Source organism: Equus przewalskii, chromosome 22 (genome assembly GCF_037783145.1).
Source record: "Equus przewalskii isolate Varuska chromosome 22, EquPr2, whole genome shotgun sequence".
NCBI lineage: Eukaryota > Metazoa > Chordata > Mammalia > Perissodactyla > Equidae > Equus > Equus przewalskii.
In genome coordinates, this window is record NC_091852.1 from 39,280,030 (window position 1) to 39,286,719 (window position 6,690).

A 6,690-nucleotide genomic window follows, 5' to 3' on the forward strand; every position below is an offset into this window, starting at 1 on the left:
ATTAATGTTCAGCTGTTTGCGTTGCATCTGATGTTGACTCTTGGATTCTCTGATGCAGTGGTTTCAGCTCTGGCTGCACATTAGAGATCCATTGATGCCCGAATGGATCTGAAGCCTGGGTTCTCTGGCTCTGTAACCGGTGATTTGTTTCACTGTGCTGTGATAGATACTATACCTTACTTTCCATCATTCTCAGTAGATGTCTGAGGATGTCAAGGCAAAATCATGTGAGCATTTTTCTTGTTGCCTTCAGAAAGCACAGATCTCCCCAACTTACAGAGGTTCTTTTCTTCATCCAGTTGCCTTTTAGCAACCTCATTTTCAGGCTTCTCAAATGGAGCATACTCCTGTTTTCTGTTATCCATCATTTGCTCTTTATATAAAGCTGATATAATTTTCCTCATGCCTCAGTCTTGAGGACCTTGCTGACCGTTTCTTCCTGGAATGCTTCTCACTTCTGTCATGCTTCACCACAGGGACTTTTTTTTTTAAGCTACAAAATTAAGTGAGCACTGTATTCAGTTTTGAGCATTTCAGAGTTTCCCCAGTGGATTATAGGCATAATGGAAAAGCTCTAGCTTAGTGACAGCCCCTTGGAAGAGTGCCAAGATATTGATTAGTGGATTTGCATCTGCCTAGAAATCTTTATTGGCATTATAAGGCCCTTATTTTTGTTTTGCATTGGTTTTCATTATTTTGAGGATGACACAACCAGAATAGTTCATATGCAGAGTGTTAACCAAAAGAGAGTGGAGAACATCTTGCAGCTACAGAATGACATTTCCTAATTTCATTTACCTACTTGGATACATTGCTTGTGGGATTTAAAGTGATTTATTTCAAATTTCCCATTGTTAACACTTTTCCCAGTTCTTAGTTGATTATAAGCATGCTGTCTTGTGGGCATATTGTGTGTGTGTTGGGTAGGGAGATGTATGCTTGTTTGTGTGTGTGTGCTGTGTGTAGTAAAAGTTAAAGTTTTGTTTTTCAAGAGTATGTGTTTTGTAAATTTAATTGTGTCTTTATCTTACTGTATTACTGTACCAAACACAGTCCTACTTGTAGTAAATGGAATGTATATTACCCTACATTGTGAAGATCATTGGTAAAATCAATATACAGTATCTTTTGAATTTGGTAGGTGAAAGATACATGCCATTGTTTTAATTGTTGTATTTTTATTTTTAGTAGTTGGAACTTCATTTAATAAACTTTAAAAACAAAAAAAAAGACTGGAGAAGAGTAGAATAGGAGGGTTGCAATTGAGACCTGACAATATTTTGCAATTAATATCAGTGCATCCTGGAGTTGTTTATAATAGGCAAAAGCTTACAAAGGGCTGAAATTCTCAGTGGTCAGGGGATGTCTAAGTAAAGTGCCTCAATTCAAATAAACAATGCATCTCTCTGCACCAGTATGGAACAATGTCTGTGATAAAGGTGGAAATCAGAAAAATACATACAGTAAAATAATGCAGTTTGTGTGGGTGCGTAGATAGCATATTTATGCTTTATGTTCATAGCAAGTTTCTGGAAGGAAGCTTAGTAATAACCTCTGAGGTATGACTCTGAGACCTACTACCTCATACCTTTATGTACTGTTTTAACTTTTTACCATAAGCATCTACTCTTTTAACTTATCATTTTAAGGCACGGAGACTAGAGGAGACTGGCTTTGCAGCAGTTCATGTAAAATGATAAAATAATGTCTTCCTTAACTCGACATTGAATTCTGTTAGGTCGTGTCTGGGACACTGTATCCAGTTCTGGGCTCAATGCCTTCAGGGGAACATGGACCATCTCAAAAGCACCAATGGAAAGATGTGGAGGCTGGGAACACCATGCCACGTAAGTAATGGTTAAAGGAATTGAGAGTATGTCTAACCATGTAAGAGACAACCCTGAGTGAGAATTTCAAATATTTAAAGGGCCGTCGTTCAGTTATGGACTTATCTATCTCCCTCACTATTCGATAAGCCTCCATAAAAGAGGAACCATGTCTTTTTTCACTTATCAGTATGGGATCCTCTGTTCCTTGTACTTAGCAGAAGTTCAGCAAATATTTGTGTAAATGAAAATATGATCATTCCTACTTAAAACCCTTTGTCAGCTCTTCAAACAACTTCTCCGTCTTCACTTTCAGCAGGTGGCTTCAATTCCTTCTTCACTGACAAAATTGAAGCATCGGCAAAGAACTTCCAAGGACATCTCCCCATTATCTTCCCCCAAACTCTGCAGCCATTTCCAACAATGCACGCCAGCATCACCCGGAGGACTTGTTAAAATAAGACCGCATGGCCCTGCCCCAGAGCTTTCTGGTTTTGTTTTTGTTTCTGTTTTTTATAAGTCATCAGTTTGGGGCATCTTAATCTGGGGTTCATGGCCATCTTGAAATTGTGTACACGTTTCTGAACTAGTGTCACAGTGCCCCTTTCTATGTCTTTGCATCTTCCAGCCTCTGTTAAGCTTGTTGATTTCTGCTCCCAGTATAACCCATATAACCCATTCCATTGGTGAACAGAGGGAATTCTTAGATCTTTTTTTTTTTTTTTTTTGATTTTGGATTAAAGTTAATCTTTCTGTAACTTTCATTTGTCTTTCTCTGGTCTTCTGGACCTACTAACAAGCCATCTGATCTCTTTTCCACACGATACAGTTCTAATATTTGATGGCAGTCTATCTGTTCCCCCAAGAAACCTTTTGCCTGAGCATCTTTAGCTTTTTCTTCTCCCAGTGTTATTGAGATAATTGACATACAACACTGTAAGTTTAAGGTTCACAACATAATGACAACATAAGTATAAATTCTGAAATGATTATCACAATAAGGTTAAACATCCATCACCTCATATAGTTACAGAAAAAAACTTTTTCTTGTGATGAGAACTTTTAGGATCTACCCTCTTAGCAAAACTTTCAAATATACCATACAGCACTGTTAACTTTAGTCACCATGCTGTACATTACAGCCCCACTGTTTATTTATCTTATGACTGAAAGTTTGTATGTTTGACCACCTTCGCCCAATTTCCCCATCCTCCACCCCCTGCCTCTGGGAACCACAAACCTGATCTCTGTTTCTTTGAGTTTAGTTTTTTTTTTTTTAGATCCCCCATATAGGTGGGAGTGTGTGTCTTTCTCTGTCTGACTTATTTCACTTAGCCATAATTCCCAGAAACTCCAAACATGTTGTCACAAATGGTGGGATTTTCTTCTTTTTTTATGGCTGAATAGTATTCCATTGCATATACACCACAACTTCTTTATCCATTCATCTGTTGATGGACACTTAGGTTGTTTTTATGTCTTGGCTATTGTAAATAATGCTGCAACGAACATAGGGTTGCAGATATCTCTTTGACATTGTGATTTTGTTTCCTTCAGATATATACCCAGAAGTAGAATTGCTGGATCATATGGTAGTTCTATTTTTAAATTTTGGAGGAACCTCCATACTGTCTCCCGTAATGGCCGTACCAACTTACATTCCCACCAACAGTGTACAAGGGTTCCCTTTTCTCTACATCATCACTGGCGTTTGTTATCTCTTGTCTTTTTGATGATAGCCATTCTAATAGGCATGAGGTGATACCTCACTGTGGTTTTGATTTGCATTTCCCTGATGATCGTGATATTGGGCACCTTTTCATGTACCTGTTGCCCAATTGAATATCTTCTTTGGAAAAATGTCTATTGGGGTCCTTTGCTCATTTTTAATGGATTATTTGGGTTTTTGCTCTTGAGTTGTATGAATTCTTTATATATTTGGATTTTAACCCCTTATCAGATAGATGATTTGCAAATATTTTCTCCCATGCCATAGGCTGCCTTTTCATTTTCTATAGGAGCTTTTAAGTTTGATGTAGTCCCACTTGTTTATTTTTTATTTTGATGCTTGTACTTTAGGTGTCATATACAAAAAATCATTGCCATGACCTATGTCAAGAAGCTTTTCCCCTATGCTTTCTTCTAGAAGTTTTATGATTTCAGGTCTTACATTGAAGTCTTTAATCCATTTCGAGTTAATTTTTGTGAGTGGTGTAGGTGTCAGACAATGTTTCAGAGTTTCTGATTCAGGAGGGGTGGTATGGGGCCTGATTATTTACATTTCTAAGTTCCACGTGATGCTGGAACCACACTTTAAAACTGCTATCATAGACGTTGCTCATCCACTTAGCACTGGATCCTGTAACTCTCACTTCGTCAAAGTCATCACCCTAAAAGCTACCCCTCTCTCCATAATCAAATTTTTCCTCATTATTGAATCATTTTTCTCAGTGCACAAATATGCTGTTTCTCCCATTAAACAATATTTCTTGACCACAGTTCTGTGTGCTATTTGTTTTATTGCTTTGCCTTTCATTGGAGTATAACTCCTCTTCTCACTGCCTCCAATTCCTCTTCATTCTTTCTTCAGCCCACTCCAATTCAGATTTTGCCAACACCGCACTTCCAACACCACCAAAATTATTCTCAAGGTTACTGCTTTACTAACTCTCCTGATCAATTCTCAGACTTCATCCTTTTGTTCCTGGCAGCAGCATTTGATACATTTCATCCCTCCCTCCTCTTTGATAAACTTTCTTCGTGGCCTCCATGGACACCACAGTCCATGTTCCTTCTCTCTCAGCGGTTGCTACTCAGTCTCCTTTGCTGGGTCCTCCTCTTCTCCCTGATCTCTTAACTTTACCTGCCACGGGGCTCGATCCTTGGACTTCTCTATCTTCCCCCATTCCTTTGTGACCGTTTCTCATCTTCTGCCCAAATCTTCCCTCCCAGCACTCTCCCATCTCAGTTGTTGGCTGTTCCATCCTTCCAGTTCCTCAGACCAAAAGCATGGAGTCATCCTTGACTCTTCAAAACCCACATTCACACCAGGAAACTTGTATTCACTCTACCATCAACATGCACCCAGAAACTAACTGTTCCTCATGGCCTTTGCTCTTGTCTGAGCTGCTCTCATTTCTTACCTGGATACTGCAATAACCTTCTACCTGTGCTTCCTGCTTTACTCTTTCCCTTACAGCAACCCAGGAGCCAGAATGATAAAGTCATTCCTCTGGTCAGAACTTCATTTCACTCAGAATAAGAGCCCGAATCCTCACAACAGCCCATGAATCCCCATGGGATCTGCACTTGTCCCTTATCTCTCTGACTTCCTCTCTCACTACTGTCCCTCTAACTCACTCTGCTCCGTACCACCTACCTTCTTGCTTTTCCTAGAACACACCAGATCCTCTCCTGCCTTTAACACTAGAGTATTTGCTTTGTGTTTCTTCTACCTGGAAAACTCTTCCCCCAGATAACCATCTGGCTCACTCTATCACCTCCTTCAAATCTGCTCAAAAATCACCTCAGTGGGTCAACCCTGGCCATCCTACTTTAACAGAAGGCATTGATCCTCACTGCACACCCCCAGCACTCCTGTGGACTCTTACCTGGCTCAACTTGTTTTCCCCACAGCTCTTAACACCTCCCAACATACTCTAGTATTTGTTTGCTAGTTTGTTTTATTATTGTGTCTGTTGTTTGTTGACCCCTCTGCTCCCTCTAAAATGTCAACTCCGCGAGGGCAGGAATCTTGTCATTCCCTGATGTATATCCCAAGTGGCCAGGATAGTGCCTGGCAATCGGTAGGATTTTAGCCAGCACTGTTTTGAATGTACAGCTTCCCACTCATCACAGCTTGCAAAGCCCTGCATGTTCTGACAGGCTCTGACTTATTCTAGCCTCTTCTCTCACCTCCCAAACCTCATGGCACCCTAGACCAGAGCTGTTCAATAGAAGTAAAATGCAAGCCGCTGTGTAATTTTAGATCTTCTAAGAACCACATTTAAAAAGTAAAAAGAAACAGGTGAAATTCACCATAATAATATATCTTACTTAACCTAATATATTCAAAATATTATGTCAATGTGAGATCAATATTTAAAGTTATAAAATTTTACACATTCTTTTTCAAATACTAAATCTTTGGGATCAGTTGTATATTTTACACTAACAGCACATTTCAATTCAGATACTAAATTTTCATCTGAAATATTTGATCTGTATTTCAATTTCATGAAATTCACTTTGGAAAAGTAGATTCACATACCCAAGTTGTTTCAAGTATATTGAAACAGATAGCAATTTTTGAATTTAAGTTCATTAAAATTAAGTAAAATTGTAGATTCAGTTTCTTGGTCTCATTACTACATTTCAAGTGTCAACAGCCACATGTGGCTCATGGCTACCATATTGGACAGAGCAGCTCTTAGACTCCAGCTCCAAGGAGGCTGGGGTCCCTTTTGCCTCTGGCCCCTTGTAGCTGTTGTCTCTCCCCCGGGAAGACTGTCCTGTTTGCTCCACCATCACCCGCCTTTATCTGATTCACTTGCTGTCTGTCCTTCCTCTGTGTTCTGCAAACACCCTGTTCTGTTATAGTACTTGTCACACTGTATTCTAATTGCCTGACTCACTGTCTACTTAGCAGAGTGACTGACACATTAGAGTTACTCTATGTATTTCTTAGATAAATGTATAAACCCATGACATTTCTGTCTATTGAAATTTCAGTCATCCTTCCATTTCCAGTTCAAATCACTTTTCTCTAGGAACCTTGCCAGGCCAGCCCACAGTAAATATTCCCACCTTTGCACTCCTGAACCACTTGAAGTTCACATTACTCACAAGCCACTTACTGTAATGA

General features: G+C 39.4%; 1 long non-coding RNA gene across 1 annotated transcript; it reads left to right on the forward strand.

Annotated features, from left to right (window-relative positions):
• The first annotated feature begins 1,736 nt into the window (after positions 1 to 1,736).
• LOC139078396 (uncharacterized) lies at positions 1,737 to 4,324 on the forward strand. The gene is made up of 2 exons (XR_011531326.1): positions 1,737 to 1,847; positions 2,143 to 4,324. It is a non-coding gene; the product is annotated as an uncharacterized lncRNA (long non-coding RNA).
• The last annotated feature ends 2,366 nt before the right edge of the window (positions 4,325 to 6,690 follow it).